We start from the raw sequence: 16,177 nt of genomic DNA, 5'->3' as shown, positions 1-16,177 counted from the left end.
AGAGTGGATGGAGACTGCTTGTGAAGTCATACAAGTATTGTTTTATTTAACTCTAGTTTGAGTTTAAAGACAGAGTAAATATTGATAGAAGCAGATAGAAAAGGAAAGCCATATATGTTATAAGGAACAAAGTGAATGAAAGACTAGAAGAACAAGTTGTAGTTAACCTGAATAATCCGACTGAAGGTTGGACAGAGAGGGTAAGAGTGTTCTCAGAAGGAAGCTGAACAATAAGCTTTTGAAAGCTAGAAATGATATTTGGTTTAATTATCATTGATATGCAGGTAATTTTAATTAATGAAGCATCTCAGAAAAAATATCACAACATGAAGAGGAGTGATGAGGGAAGTCAGTAAAATTTTATGAGAGAGAGTGGTAAAACCTAGTATTTCAATTGTGTTTGAAATACCAGAGGACAATTGTGTTCTCAAAAGTGTAGACGAGTTGAACTCTAGAGCCTGGAGTGCTCATATGGTTCCAGAAGTGAGAACTACAGAGATGCCAAAAGAATGAGCAGAAAGGACAAAAGCTCAGTGAGGTATCATGCAGCAGGGAGGACTTGTTCTTGCAGAGACTTATATAGCTCATAGTGACTGAGTGAGGAACTCATACAGATGGAGAAAAATATGACTACTAATAGTCATAATAGAGGCTCTGAGGAAGACAATAGCGAGAGAAAAGTGAAGAAAGAGAATGCCAAGGCAAATGGCAAGAGAATGAGTCAAGAGGAAATTGACAAAGAGACTGATGAGATAAAAGAAAAAATCAATATATTAGGATGATACTTGAGGAAAACCAAAGACTAGGTTGGGTCTTGAAGAAAAAGCCAGTGAAGTGGTCTAAGTTATAGAGAAGGCTACAACAGAGGCAAGTGAAGTGGCTAATGGAAAAACTCAAAGAAGCTGAGTTGGAAATGGAAGTGTTCGTTTGTGAACCAGAACAAGGTGAGGTTTTGGGTGAAGGTGAAGATGAAGACTTGAAGACTAAAACTTCAAGTGAGACGAAAAGGCCACATGATTTTAAATCTTATGATTTGTGTATGTTTGTAGGTGAAACATGTGAAGAAGGACAATTTGCTGATATTGTCATAAAGGAGGAAGAAGACAGGAAAAATCTAAATTCTGTTATGAAAGAAGAAGTGGAGAAGGATATCAAGCAACCAAGTGGAGGGCTTGAAGAGGTTGAAGAGCAAACCATCGAAATATTTCTGAGTCATGTAGAGGACTTGGAACAACATAAATACTTTAGTAAAACATTGATGTTTGAAGCTGTTATAAGACTAAAACAATTTCTTGTGGATCGAGGAGTTGAAATTCAGTATGAAGAACTGATATGTGAAGCAACAGTTGAGATTATTGAACTCTGTAATTTTCAAATTGATAATTTAAGTATAGATGCAGGAGTCATAAGTAATAATGAAGTACTTATGAAGTGTCACAGGGAACCTGAATTGCTGCAGTATTTGCTGGGAAATTCAGAGTATGATAGGGTGATTGCAGAGGAAGGAGTTCACTATAGTGGACAAGAGTAGAAATACATCATTGAAGCAGATGGCATGGAAGAGAGACTAGCTGATAGTCTCTTGAATTCTTTTGAGAATTTAAATCAGCAAACTGATGTGTTAATAGAGGAGGAGAAAGCAGGGCATCATATTGATGTGTTGCCAAAGGAAGAAAAGGCACATAAGCCTTATGATTTTTATTTTAACAAATGTTTTGTGAGTGCAGGTTTAGTTGCAGATGCTAGAGAAAATTTGGCACAGATAAGCAGCCAAGTAAATATGGAAGAAAAGGATTATGTGGAAAAGTTTAATCCATGGAACATAGATGTTCAATTGCTGGAAAGAATGTTGGAAAGTCAGGATTCAATGTAGAAAGATACAAACATGAAAGAGGGTAAGGATAAAAGGGAGGCAGTAAGAATAAGCGAAAAAAGAGAAAGTGATAGAATCTGACAACATCAAAGAGTAGAGCAATAGTTTGAAGAGTTAGTAGATAGCAGGAACAACCTGAAACAAATAGAAAGAAGAAGCAGTAAGTGGCAAAGTATGGACCAATCCAAGGATTTCCTGGAAACAGAGATTGAATAATTATGGCAGTTCATGATGAAACAATACAAGATGAGGGAAATGACAGCAGGAAGGATGATCAATCATAACTTAAACCTCATTGAAAAGAATAGGAAGATGAAACAAAAGACATCAGACATACAGCAGCAGCAAAGGTGCAAAGTTTTCAGACAACTAAAAACTAATGTTTCAGATCCTGGAGGTTTTCTATCAACATATGAAGACACATGATCAAGAGATCATGAATGTCTTTTACCTTGGAAGTTTGATGCAGGAGCATTCAACTCCAGAAAAATCATTGTATTTTAGTAGACATAGGGGATCTTGTGTTCTAAGGAAGTTGGTTTCCTAAGTGTTAAATTAATGTAATTATTTAGGCTTTTGAGTGATTTTAATGAAAATAGGAATTAATTAAGTATTGTGAGGCATATTTGTAAATGTTCTAAACTGTTGGAGAACATGAGAGATTTAAGATAGTTGAAGGTTGGGAATTAGTTGTAAATATTAGATTAGGATTTGGTTTCATGATTTTTTGATTAAAGAGGATCCTTATGGATAAAGATGAGATTTTAGGATTTTGTCAAGAATTTTATGGATCTAAACCATGAATTGGTTATAGAATCCTTTTGGATAAATGTAAGCCAAAAAGGCAGAGGAAGGGGGAGTCAAGTTAGATAGTTAGCTGGTTATCTAGTTAGAGGTTTGTTTGTAAGCCTAAGGGGAGTTAGGAAAGAAAGGCCATTCATACAAAAGATCAGGCCAAGGAGAGAGTTCCTATGTAAATACATGTTTATCAATACAAACAACTCGATTCTGAGTTTATGTGTGTGTATGGAGTAATTTAGTTATAATGTGTGTGTGAAGTAGAGCAAGTTCTGTGTAACAGAGGTTGCAGGTGGAGTTCATGCAGAACACTTAGAAGAAGTAATATGAAGGATTGTATTGGATTGGTTGAATCCATTCAAAGGACCACAACCAAGATTCAGGAGTGACTGTGTTAAGAGCATGCAAAGTTAAATCAAGAGGGAGTTGTGTTGCATGTAAATGAAATACTGAAACCTTGAAGAAACCTGAAACCATAGAAACATTGACAAATGGCATAAAAACGAAGTAGAGGGAAGGACGAAGAAATGAGGTGACGATTGATAGGGGTCATTGGATTTAGGAGATCAATGAGTGAGGTCGAAGGTGATGGGTGATCATGATTAAGTTGCGCAGCATAAAGTAGAAGAAATGAATGGTGGAAATTTAACCTAAGAGTTAGAAGAAGAGGAGAGTGGTTTCATTAGGCGTAAGTGGTTTTCGCGCGACATAAAAACCATAAGTGGTTTCCAAAAAATGGTCAAGGTATAAACCATATCTTAGTTGAGTTGACATCTAAAGGAGATCGGACCATCCATTGAATCTGTGATTGGGCGGATATCACGTGCTAAGAAAATATGGAGTAATCTTTGAAAAATGGACCCGATGAGATTTTATGCAGCAGAGTTAGATCTCATTGAGATCTGGTGATCAGGACCGTCCGTTGTTGGACTGATCAGAAGGATATCGCGCGGAGAAGGTGCACGCAGGTTAACTCGCTCAGCAGAACTGATATGGTTACAGACGTGAGTTAAGTTATATGATTTCCGGAGGATGAATGGAGATCACGTGATAGCCATTGATCTAGTGGAGTGAAATCAATGGTGGAGGATTGAACTGATAAAGGTGAGCATCGGTGCATGTGCAAGGTGGCATAAAGGTAAGATTAAATGTGTTTTACATGTATTTCTATTATATCAGTTATAATAGAAATAAATTGGGTTAATGAATTATGGTTTATGTCGGGTGTAACAAAGTCTAACCATGGTATGGCTAAGACGAGGGGATGTTAAGAATTAACCAAGGTAAAGGAGGGTTGAACAAAGTTCCGTTGGAATGGTTAATGAAGGTTTAGACTATTGGATAGTCAAATATAATGTTTCTGCATGAGATTTAAATTAAGAAAACTTAAACCTTTATTTGTGAAGGTTTTCACCATGGATTAGGTGATTAAGGCCTAGGACTAGTGACATCAAATTTTATTTGTGTAATGAGGGTATTATCATCTTAGGTTGGCATCAGTTACGTGAAGGACGATCACATACCTTCATGAAGGTTCTCGAAGACTAATAGAGAAGTACATCGATAAGCACTAAAGGCTTATCGATCTCCGCAAAGGGAGAGTTGAGGTATAAAACCGACATCACAACCATCTTAGAGTGTGGAAACTTGGTTCATGTATCCCCCCATATTGCTTTGGGTGAGACTTCAGTCCGCACTCCACAGATTGATGCTGAAAGGGCTAGTAGTGTAGGTGTTTGCTTGGCTAACTAATGTTGAACTTGGGGTAGGGCTCATGAAGCCAACACTCACTAAAGTTCAAGGGTCTATGGGCCCCCACTCTTCTTACATGTTACATTAGTTAAGAGGGATGCACCCGCCTGATCAAGTCACAGATGGACAACCTAGATCCTTCCTTAGGATGAATGGTTAGATGGATATGAGGGTAAAACCCTAAGATTGGTTACCCTTCCTAGCCATCATTTGTTATTTTTTCCTTATTGCTTGAATTATTTGTTATTCCTTAGGGTTTTTAACTTACAAGGATGTTGTTCTAGTTTTGATGGTATGGTTTCTCCCTCAGAGCATTTGACATGTATGCAATTGGTTCTGCTTGTTGCCTGGTAAAAGGTAATCCATACCCTATTCTTCTAAAGGTCACTTTATCAATTATTTGATGAGTATTATTGCTCTCATGCTATTCTCTTTGTTTCATTTTATAATTTTAAAGGAACTAATGCAATTATTGTTATAAGGTTTCAATTTATCCAAAGTGATTTCAATTGCTAACTCATTTCTCTAGGGTTTCTTACCGAGAGATCCTGATTTCCTCTATTTTCTCTAGATAAGGAAATTCTGCTTCACAATGCCCTCTGAGCTCTAAAATTTCAACCTTTGTTGATTCTATTATAGGGACTGAGCTCATTTATCTTAGGATATTCTCATGTTTTCCGCCATTTTATATTATGAGCTCCCTTAGTAACAAATAGGTTTAGCAATTTCATTGCTTTCCTTGTTAATCAATGATGTTCATAGGTGAAAGGTTCGATATTCATGCCATACCAAGGGTTTCTAATGATTACACCTTAGGTTGGCTGGTTTGAAAACTAGGTCTTGTCTAAAGGAGGAAATTGTGTTAGTCCCATCTCGCTGCCAAAGTAAAGAGGTATTTCTGTCTATTTTTGCTCAAGGTATTTATTTCAGTCTTAGGCCAGAGCTATGAAGGCTAATACCCTGTGTTTCTCCAATTACTAGGATGCATTATTAGGGTTAAAAAATTTTGTTTCTCAAATTACCAAGGTGTGGGTGTGTTATTAGGATAACCCTCTTTGTTTTTCCAATTATCAGTGTCTAATTCTCCTTAATTGGGTCACTCAACCCTTTAAGGTTTCTTACCAATTTTTTTTCTTACATTTCTATAGGTTTCTATTATGGCTTTCTTATGGCCAACTCTCTCATGACTTCACGATTACTCTAAAATATGCCACTTATCCTCAAGTAAGAACTTAGTTTCCCCTTTTCCTTTTAACTGTTAACTTAACACTCATTTTTATTTATGGAGACTTATCCTCAAGTAAGAACTTAGTTCCCCCTTTTCTCTTTAACTCTTAACTTAACACTCATTTTTATTTATGGAGAAGATTTAAATATTTGTAGACTTCCCTTATTATGATATTGACAATAATTCCCCTCCAACGGATACTCGAAATCATGTCGATTAAAGAGACTTTGGTAAGGTATTATTTGTGGATAATTTTTTTAATTAATTTACGGGTATATATAATTTACGTAATACGTTCTAATAGACTTTTTTTCCTTCTAGTCGATTCAAGTTAGAATATACACTATCTCAAGTTATTGTAGCTTAACTTATTGTTGTGTCTTTCCCAAACAATTCCTAGTTACTAAAATGTTCATTAAACTTTTTTATTTTTTTCGCCGAGTTTTTTTAATGATTATCACTGGCTTATTATGACCATAGATAAATTCAACATCATTTTATCTTTTGATACATAATAATGTCTAGATGAGTCTTTTAACACTTAGCTCTATTGTATGTACAATGTTTACTAAGTCTCTAATACTCATTTTTCTTATCTTGAACAAACTGCATTTAATAATAAATTATAACAAATTTGTGCATGTAAATTGAACTTACTTCCTGCCTTTATTTTTATTAATGAAATAAAATATATTAACAATAACAATATCACATGGGATTCCTTCTTTTCACCCCAGCTTTAATGCACAAAACCTTCATTCAACATCTCACGACCCATAGCATTTGACCATATTGCATGTAGTTTCTTTTTTCTTAATTTTCTTAATATTGATTTTCTCATAAAAAAAATTCTAATGATTATTTATATCTATTACTCTTCCTTGTCTTTTGTATATTCTTTTTACCAATATTTGAAGGCATTATAACAAAATCAAACATATATATCTTTTGTAGTGGTTTAGAATACAACATATGAAATCTAACTGCTCTATCCTAGTCATTCTCTACTATGCTCACCCTATAACATGATGAAGAATACAACCTCTTTCATACTACCATATAAAAAATTAAGGTTTATAAAATTTGATATATATATATATATATATATATATATATATATATATATATTACTCTTCCTTGTCTTTTGTGTATTTTTTTATCAATATTTAAAGGCATTATAACAAAATTAAACATATATCTTTTGTGGTGGTTTAGAATACAACATATGAAATCTAACTGCTCTATGCTAGTCATTCTCTACTATACTCACCCTATAACATGATGAAGAATACAACCTCTTTCATACTAATTTTTATAAAATTTGATATATATATAAAATTTAATAGCTTAATTATAAGCCGTTTCCATAAAAGAAAAAATAAAATTGTCCATATGAAATCTAAAGTTAGAGTTTTTAGTAACATTGTAGACGTAATGTATACCCACTTGACATGGTCCACTTTGATAAGACGATTTGCAGAAGATTATAACTTTTAGAAAGAACCTATGAATGCAAATAAACAAAACTGTAGGAAGCTTTGCATAGCTAAAATTTCACATAAACACAGAAGATCCCTAAGCTCTGCTACCCACCCGCTGCCAGCGGATCCCGCTTGCATTAGTTATCACCTCCACGTTATTTTTAATGGGTAACCTGCTGGAATAATTTAGACAATGTTTATTGAATTTAAGTAGAGAAAATCACAAACAACTCCCCACCGGTCACCCAAAGGACGTAACGATTCATTTTCGTAAGGATAAAATCGAGAGGAGAAAAATTGTACCGGACAGGGCCTGGATACTGGAAGAGAAGAAACGGCTCCACGCTGATCAGCAATAGGCAGCCGTGACAACAAGTAACACAAAACTGATCAGCGAGATAAAGCCAACAGAAAAGCAGATCACGGTTGGGAAAAGCGGTTCTTATGGGGAAAATACGGTAACTTCTTGTTGTTTAATTACGGTAGTCTTTTTCAAATAAACAAAATAGAAGATATAATGTACATAGATGTTTTTAGATTAATCATAATATTAGAATTTGGTCCAAGTTTCAAACTAATTATTGTGGTTAATCTTAATTGGTTCGAAACACTAAATTCTAATAATATGATTAATCAGAAAGCTATCGATCTATATTTTGAATCACAAAACTTTTAGATCTAACAGAAACTATAGTATTGATCTTGAATGACAACAGACAAATAAAACATCTTTCTTTTCAAACATTTTTGGAATTTGCATTACTAATTAGATATTTTTATGTCTATTACAAAGTCTGAATGTAACCTTTAAGAAAATGATTTTTCTTGATAACTAGATTCTAAGATATTCTTAAATCTGTTATGAATCTTTCTCTTGATCTCAAATTCCGAGATATTCTGAAATTTATATTGAAAATAACTTCATCAATATTTTCTGAGTCACTATAATTATTAAATATTGAAATATTTTAAAAAACAAAAATAAAATTATTTTTTAAATAAATTTTGTTTATACACATGATTCTTGTTTATCCAATTTCAAAATATTCATCGAACCCTCTATCCGATATTGACAACCTAGTTACCAAATTGGCATGGACGGAGGTAGAAGTACTAGACAACATAGTTACCAAATTCTCCGTAATTGAGGTAAAAATTATTTTTTAAATAAATTTTGTTTATCCACATGATTCTTGTTTATCCAATGTCAAAATATTCATCGAACCCTCTATCCGATATTGACAACCTAGTTACCAAATTGGCATGAACGGAGGTAGAAGTACAAGACAACATAGTTACCAAATTCTCCGTAATTTAGGTAAAAAGTTTGGAAATTCGTGAATTCAATTGGAAGAGCGAATGGGTAGATAAAATTTAAGTCCGTGCCAGCATGGATTTGTTCATTACGGCACCTCCTTTAACCATTAAAGCTACTTCTTAAAGTCATGCACTGGATGTATCTTTACTAAGGATTGTGATTCATGCAGAATCATCGACAGATATAAGTAGATTATATGGATGAGTATTTAGTTGTATATAACTGTGTGTATTTAGAGTGTATTGAGAAAGGAAAGGAAATAAAAATAATGGTGAAAAGAAATAATATTAAAAATTTATTCTTTGCTTTGGAGAGTGGAAAATTCAAGAAAGTAGAAAAGGAAGAAGTGAACTAGAATTTATTTCTAACTATTTTTTTATTTTGATAAATAGTAGATAAGCTCTTGTAAACTTGAACCCCTCTCAAGAGTTGGGAAACCCCTTTCCCAAGGAGCTTTGGAACTGTATGGGAATATTACCGTTTGAGTGGGAGTTTGGGAAAGTTCAATGAGCTTTGAAGACTAATTTTTTTGGAGTTTTAGAGTTTGGGGTTGGGGAATACAAAGTCAGTAGAGACATTGTTGCCCACAAAAGAACCTTAGTAACAAGAAAGGCCAAAGACATCCTTAATGGCGATATCCTTATTTGAGAAACTAGAACAATCTCTTAATGGGTTAAGGAAGAGTGTGGCAACTCGATGTAAGGGGATGTCATGATGATGAGTATTTCTTTTGTGGTTTATGTATATATATCACAGAAGATTGTGTGTGCATAGAGAAACATATGTAAAACTATTCTTTGTATTTTTAAGCTAGATTATTTCAAAGACTCATCATGTGTCATAATGAACGTGACATTTTAATATTTTATATATATAAAAGAAAGAGACTCAAAGCCAGAGACACCCAAAGAATATATATATATATAAAAGAGATTATATATTTATTATTTATATATTTTATTTATTTTAATATTTGAATATTTTGATTTAATATTAAGTTTGATTATTTTATATATATATATATATATATATATATATATATATATATATATATATATATATATATATGAAATTATATAATATTACCATTTTCTATTAGTGGTTTTCTGTAATTTTAGTTTTGGGGAAACTTTTAGTCATTGTGGAAATTGATACAGAAGTTCCCAACATTCCCTAGTTCCAAAAACCCATACAACATAGTAGATAAGTACTTTTATAATATGTATTTATCTACTAAGTAAGAATTCCACACAAATAAGTTTTCAAACTAAAGACTTAGGTTAAATTTAAGTTTTGAAAAAAAAGAAAAAATCTTAAAAAAAAAAAAAAATTGAATTATATTTCTAGAACTATTATATTATATAAAATTAGAACTATTATATTATATAAAATTATTATAAATTATCTAAAATTTATAATGAATTAAAATAAAAATTAACAAAATACATAGTTTTTATATCTATATATATTTATCAGAATTAAAAATATTTTATACCAATTTTTATTGAATTCTATCGAATTCTAATCCAAATTCAAACTCCACTCTCTCTACGCTCCATTTTCTAGTAGTGTTGGTGGGTATTTTATCCCTTCTGAATTTGTCTGTAAGAAAATTATGTTTGCGATAAAGGTCTCTGGCCGATTATTGAAATGGCAGCCTTCAATGGATGATACACTAGTTGATAATTTTTTTAGTTGGTCTGATTTGTTTATAAATAAATAAATATGTAATAGGTATTTCTATGTAAGGCTGATATACTTGTTGATAATTTTTTTTAGTTGGTCTGATTTGTTTATAAATAGATAAATATGTAATAGGTATTTCTATGTTGTTTAAGAATTTTTGGATATTTCTGAATCTAAGAAAGAGAAGTCAAATAATTAAATTTTTCATGTATGTAAGATTAGGAAATGTTCCAAAAATCTTAAAATAAATTTAAAAGTTTGCAATGTGTAGTTGTTTAAAAGTTTGCAATTTGTAGTTGTTTAATAGATATCATTATTGTGTGATTGTTAGGTGTGAAGCCGGTCTCAATCCCGTGAGAGTAATGTTCATATGTAGTGATGGCAAAGTAATTTCAGTGGATAAAGAGGTGGCAATGCAATCGAAAGTGATAAAAGGAATGATAAACTTTTTCGGGGCAACCCAACTCCGTCACGAGGCGGTACCTGTTAGTGATATATCAATGGAGACACTGGAAAAGATGTTTAAATACATGGAGTATCACCTACGCAACTCTTCTGAACTTCCCCACCTTGTGAAGGCATGGGATCTGAATTTCATCACCAATTTGGATATTGTAATGTTATTGGATCTCATGAAGGTAAATATATTCCAAATGTTGGTTTCTGATACATGGGTATTTCTATTTTTGTTATTCTGGAAATTTTGAATTTATAGATATAAATTATTGAATTGAGGTTTCTGTGAATATTCATTTCGGAAATATATTTAGATTTAATACTTCTTCTTTATGTGATTTAAGCAGATTAATAGAATAAATTAATTATTTAGTTTCCTTTATAAATCTTTGATTCGAAAATATTTCAAAAATCTACAATCTACATAAAAATGCCATTCGTTTTTTCTTGAGTGATATAATTGTAAATTCTTTCTGATGCACATTGCAATATCTGTATTTGCTTTGCAGGCCGCTGATTTTCTGGATGTGGAGAGTCTTTTGGATCTGACAATTGAGGAATTAACAAGGGAACCCCTTAGAGGCCAAGAGATTGTTCATGAAGGACGAGTCATTTCCTAACGCTTCCGAGGACGGGGGACGATCGATATACCTGAAATCTAAACATTAATGATTAATTCATACTGAAGAACATCCTTACGACGATCAATTATTACTTCATCGATCGATTAAGTTTTACTATATGGCTCATTAACGAAATTATATAAATTAAATTATTAAATATTTTGTGAAAATTAATTATTTATTCATGGACAGATTAAGTTTTACATATTTAGTTAATTAATGAAATTATATATATTAAATGGCTAAGCATCTTAGGAAGGTTAAGTTTCACATATTTAGTTAATTAACTAAATTATTTATATTAAATGGCTAAACATTTTAGCAAAATTATACAAATGAAATTATATACATTAAATGGCTAACATTTTAATCAAAATTATTTTTTTATAATTTTTTTTTTAATCTAAATTAAATGATATATAAATATGAAATTAATCAGCAATAATTCATTATAATATTATAAAAACTAACATTTAAAAAATGAGAAAAATCAATTAAATTATAGTTTTATTTTAAATAATAATAATAATTTATATATATATATATATATATATATATATATATATAAACTTTCAATAATATTAATAGCCTCAATTCAATAATATTAATAGCCTCAGTTTATTATTGGAATTTTGATTTTTAAAAAAGATTTGTTAGAATACCATAAACCAATATTATGTTTTATTCCTATTATAAGTCCAAAAAACCCTAACTTATTCATGACAATTTTTTATGACATTTTTATAATTAAATTTAATTATCAAATTTAATTATAAAGACATAAAAAACATAATGTTTGATATGTAACTATTATTTTAAAAAAATTAGAATATTTGGTGGAGCTTAAATGTCTATCATTTACATCATAATTAGTGTCAATTAATTTAACAAGAGCCAAGTGGTTGTTTTTTTGGTATAGATGTATGTTTTCTGTATAAATTACATGCAAAGAATACAAAGACAATGACATTTCATTCATTTCACTTAAAATAGTTATTTTAACTTTGTTTGGTTTGAACCATATTTCTTAATAATGAAAGTAAAACAAAATTCCAGCTCCAAGGACCCATAATCTCATTTTCTAAAAATATTACCAATTAAATTTTGGACATACAATTTCTATTCCATTCTCATAACCTAGTTGACCCTTCCATATAGTCAATCCAAAACAATTACTATTATATTAAAATAAACGAAAACTCTCTCTTAATCGTAGGACTGCGAATCATCCTTATATGGCATTTTGTATAGCAAGGAAATTATCTCGTTATATTTTCTTAATTAAAGCTAATAATAATATAAATCCAAAATCCTCGTATACTTCAAAAATGACATTTTCTACTTTAATATTTTAGGCAATTTTGGAGAAGCATACATTCATACGAAATTGCCATATCTAGATACTTTATAACTTGCAGTTTACTATGGAATCATGATAACTGACTGTTTACTATGGAATCATGATAAATGATTGTTGCGGGCTATTGATTATGGTGAGCATTAATAATAATGTAACAGTTTGAAGCTATTGTTGCCGAGACAAAGCGTTAAGGGTGGTATTAATAAAAATTATAAGTATGCTTTAAAATGAAGGACATGATTAAAGATCTAGAAGAAAAAGTTAATAGCTGCCTCACATTAAATAATGTGGTAGATAAATTAGATATCAAACCAATTAAAGATGAAATGAACAAATTAATAGAATTAGACCAAGAATGTAACAAAAGGGCCTTGAATCTTATAATATTCGGTTTAAAAGAGGAGGTAGATGAGGACACCTTAGCCATAGCGCAAACAGAATTACATAATAGATTACAAATTAAAACAGTGTCTCACAGAAGCAACAAGGTTGGGGAAATTAACTGAAAATAAAGAAAGACTGATCTGAATAAAGGTGAGCTCTACTGATCATAAGTATGACATACTTAGTAAAACCTCAAGTCTAAAAGGAACAGTGGTCTGAATTGGATCCATGAAGAAAAATCAGATAACCATGATTGTATCAAATCGTGACAAAACTTTGACTTCAAAGAATTAAGAGTAGCGATGAGAAACACCTCTAAATAGTGGCAGTTAGTAGCCAGCGTGGAATGATGAAGACCTCGATCAAAGTGCGCTGACCGAGGCCCATGGAGACTGTGCAGGAGGTCAAACTAGCCCCTGGGAAGCGCATCGCTTGGCAAACCCCTCGAGAATGAGAGGCCCCGAGCGCTCGGTTGCATGAGAGCTCGGAAAACCATGGGGACAAGGGCTAAAGGCAAAGGCAGGACCGGTGCTCCAAAAAACCGACAGTATTTATCAGGGGCACCCTTGGTCGGTAAGTAGTTTTGGCAAAAAAGGAGTGATTCCACTCAGTGCCTAATGCGTGGCAAGTGGAGGAGAGAGAAAACCACCGTTTATCGTGCGTTAATGGTCAAGCAAGTCAACCGTGCGAAATGAGTGAATGGCGTCAGATCTGGGAGCTCCAGATCTAACAACTGAGATCGCACCCGATGGGAAAGCTAGAATCGACAGGCGATAAAGCCGTGATCTATAAGAATTTGACGTCTTATTTTACCGCCAAGGTGGCAGATGTCTCATTCCATGACGTAACTAAAAAATCGAATCGACGAAGCAAGCTGGCACAGTTACAGGAGGACAAGTGGCCACTTCCTATGAGCCTGATGATGATGCCGATACAGGGAACTCCAAGTGAAGCTACAGAAGGCGATCCGATGGAAGTGGAAGGGGAATCGAACAGCCATGAGATCGAATGAATTTAAAGTCATGCACAGATAAAGTAGAAGACACCGAAGACAAAGAGGAAGAATAGAGAAAAGAAGGAAACAAAAGACAGAAAAAAAGTGAAGAAAAGACAATGAAGAAAAAAGCAGAAAGAATAGAGAGGGTCGAGCTGACCAAAGGCAGTGTCGAGCACTAGAGAGCTTGAGAGATTCAAGCCATCCCTGAGGGGATCTGTCAAGACTGAGCACCACATCAGGCTCCTTCCATTAAAGACTAGGGAGGTCAAAGACGCTGGTAAGGGAAAGAGTCTATGCACTCTAGTGGCTTGGGGCATCCAATAACCACCTTGCCAAGAAAATTCTGTTTCAGAAGACACACATTGAGCTCCTTCATTGTAATTCTCTGCTTCAAGACACAATAAAAGAATGCCACCACTGAGAGCTGGACCGGAGAACTCCTTATTAATTTCTTGTGTTCTTGTATTTTCTTACTGTATTTCTCTGCTATTTTCCATTTCATGTGTCTGTGTATTTGCAATCTAATCGATCCGTTGCCTGAATAAAACAGGCACACACTAGCAAATGAGTCTGTAATACCTTCAATTAATAATTCCTAACGGAGATCACTCACAGGGTGATTTTCAGATCAAGTGGTATCAGAGCTTTAGGTTGTAAGGTTAGACAACCTTGTGTTCATTTAGCTGTTGAATGCTCACTAGATAAAAGCTCAAATTAGGAGAAGGAGAGTTGGTCGAAACTAATCCTGAAATTGGGAGAGTCTATCCTCGAAAGACAATGTTAGAAGAAGGTTATGTGGGACTAGACCGTCAATTCATAGAGAGTTTCCTAGCGATAAAGTCCATGGTAGAAGAAATGTATAGGGACTTTAGAAAGCATAAAGATGAAGATTCATCAGGTTCTAAACAAGACAAAGAATAAGATGAGTCTCACTTCCATGACCACTCCAAAGGAAAAGGGAAAGAGGAAAGCTTCCTCACCCCTCCTAATAGCCCTGTGCATAAAAAGAAGGCATCTTTAATCAAGCTAGATGTTAAATTTGATTTGCCTATATATGATGGAGAATTAAATGCTGAAAAGTTGGACAATTGGATTAGACAAATTGATGTTTATTGCAAAGTATAGAACATCGATTTAGACAAGAGCAAAATTTAGCTAGTAAGACTACACCTAGGAGGCACTGCCTTGGTTTGGTGGGAAGGAAAAACCCAAGCTGACATGAAAAGACATGGTAAGACCATCTCTGTCTGGAGTGAATTTGTTTCTACAGTAAAAAATCAGTTCTATCCATTGGTCTACATGCAACAAGCCATGATGAGTTGGCAAACTCCTCAATTGTTGAAAGGGCAAAGTGTGCAAGGGTACACTCAAAAATTTAGAAAAAGAGCATTGATTCTAGGAGTCTCATTAGACTCACCAGAGACTCTATTGAAGTACATTGGTGGTCTACGCAGCTAAATGAGGCATATCATCGTCATGTTTAGTCCCACTAGTATAGATGAGGTATCTGTACAAGCTACTCATCTAGAAGCCAGAGGAAAGAATGGAAATCCAGAAGTTGGGGGACCATCCAAACCCACTGCAAGCAAGAGCAAGGAGAAAAGAAAGCAAAAGTGGAAAGCAAGGAAGGTTAACACTACACAGAAAAGCAAAGCTTCATGCACTCACTGTAAAAGGGATGGGCATGATGATGAGCATTGTTGGATTTTGCATCTAGAGCTGAGACCTAAGAAGTTCTAGTGCAAGAAGAAGAATATTGTTGCAGCTATTCAGAAAGATTTGGGGTCAAACTCAAGAGATGAAATAACTATTGCAGTTGCGAGTATAAAAGGTAAGAATTATGAGGCATCTACTAGTAATTCTGCTCAATCTGTTATTGATGAAGAAAATGAGAGAAAAATACATGAGCTTTTCCATATTCGAGTTGTTTCCAAATATCAAAAGATTGATACTTTTCTTGATAGTGGTTCACAAGTAAAGTTAATTTTTGAAGAAATTGTAAAGAAATTGGGATTAGCAACTACACCTCACAAGAAACCATAGCCATTAGGATGGTTGAATGATAAAGCACAACTAGAAGTGACTAAACAGTGCAAACTCAAGTCTTTTTTTGGGTCAACATTTGTAGATGAGGTTGAGTTAGACATAATTCCTTTGGATATATGTGGAATTGTTTTAGGAAGCCCTTAATTGTATGATAGGAAAGCTATTTTATAGAGAG

This window comes from Pinus tabuliformis, chromosome Q (genome assembly GCF_031772625.1).
Source record: "Pinus tabuliformis cultivar Carrire ecotype Pingquan chromosome Q, CPIR1, whole genome shotgun sequence".
NCBI lineage: Eukaryota > Viridiplantae > Streptophyta > Pinopsida > Pinales > Pinaceae > Pinus > Pinus tabuliformis.
The sequence above is the reverse complement of the archived record's forward strand: the minus strand, read 5'-3'. Positions refer to the sequence as shown.